Source organism: Arachis duranensis, unplaced genomic scaffold (assembly GCF_000817695.3).
Source record: "Arachis duranensis cultivar V14167 unplaced genomic scaffold, aradu.V14167.gnm2.J7QH unplaced_Scaffold_74765, whole genome shotgun sequence".
Lineage (NCBI taxonomy): Eukaryota > Viridiplantae > Streptophyta > Magnoliopsida > Fabales > Fabaceae > Arachis > Arachis duranensis.
The window spans coordinates 38022-39558 of NW_026265080.1; the positions used below are offsets into that span (position 1 = coordinate 38022).

General features: G+C 44.9%; 1 non-coding gene across 1 annotated transcript; it reads left to right on the top strand.

Annotated features, from left to right (window-relative positions):
• On the top strand, positions 1-73 carry TRNAK-UUU (transfer RNA lysine (anticodon UUU)). Its single transcript has one exon. It is a non-coding gene; the product is annotated as a tRNA-Lys (tRNA).
• Positions 74-1537: the final 1464 nt, after the last annotated feature.

Consider the following 1537-nt stretch of genomic DNA (forward strand, 5'->3'; position numbering starts at 1 on the left):
GGGTGTATAGCTCAGTTGGTAGAGCATTGGGCTTTTAACCTAATGGTCGCAGGTTCAAGTCCTGCTATACCCAAACCTACCTTACACTATACCTATTTATTAATTAATAAGGATGCGTAGTAACGTTCAAAGATCACTCTTTGGCCTTAAGACTCGCTGAAGCGACTTCGCCCTTTAAGTGAGAAGGGGGTGAGGTAAGGAGTAGTATAAGAGTGGCTCGGTAGGATTTCTCCCAGGGAATTCTGTCACATCCCTATAGTATAGCCAGAGTTAGTCGTTGGAGTTTTTTTGCCCTTTCCATTCCGTTCGAAGATTATGCAAAAAAAAAACTTACTAACGCTTCCCTTTTTTTACTATTTATATAGAATTTAAGAAACTACAAAGTCTCGCTCAAGGAAAAAGTGACAGCTCAGCTACATCACCTCTTGCTTTGTCGCTACCGTTGGGATTACTGAGAACAGGAATGCTATAGAAACGAAAAGGAAAACTAAGCATTTCTCCAGTGGGGTTCCGGGCACTAGCTCAGCAACAACAAGGTGCGGCAACTCCCGACAAGAAAAACCTTTGTGTTAGGCGACTGTAAACTAGCCAACTGGGATTGGATCTTTGAACAGCTAGGGCTCTCTAAAGCTGGGAAGAACTAAGTCATTGTAAAGACGTTCCCTTATTCCATCAATCACTAGACTCACTATACAGGATTTGACCTAACGGGACTCTTCCTGCTTCATTCAACTCAGAGAAGCAAGTCTAATTCTCTCGGACTCCATCCTTTCAACTTCCTGACGCTTTTGAAAGTAAGTAGCTTCTAGTGCCGTGCTACTCGTCGGACTAAAAGGTCAGTCCAGTGATTGAGGCTGCTTGCCCGAATCGACTGATACTTCCCTACGCTGGTTGGCTTGAGGCTCCTAGGAAGTCAGTTCTGCTTTCTTGCTTTGGCTAGAAGGGAAGGGGGAAGAGAATCGTCCTTTGTTGGAGGCTTTCAATTTCCTTCAATTTCTCCCGCTTAAGACTCGAATTCTAAATGGACTCTTGTGGAAGATAGTAAGGCACTAATACCCGAAAGCAAGAAGGACTCTAAATGAGCGAGAAGAAAGGCGCCCCACCGGCTCACTGACTTTCGATTCTTACCCGTCATTCTTATAACCTTCACCTGTAATCCGCGGGGGACTTCCTTGTTGTGTTGACCAGGTAAAGGAAAAACCTAGCAAACCCAACTCAAAGCATGGGGAGCCCTATACTTCTATTCCAGGAGATTACCTGTTTTAGAAGTATACGCACCAAGTAAAACAAAATCCAATTATGCAAATAATAACAGGATCGGCCGATCGATACCGTATGGAAAGAGGAAGAAGAGAAGAACGAAGCTGTCTGCCGGTGAGAATGCGGTATTGCTTTACGCGGTCTCAGTCTCAGCAGTCGTGACCTTGCTCCGATATGAGTTGATAAGTATCCCGGGCCCCATACTAGTTGCCTAGTCCCGTTCCACTCTTCTCTCAATGTCAGTGCTTGGGTTGAGGGTACAGCTATATCACCTTTC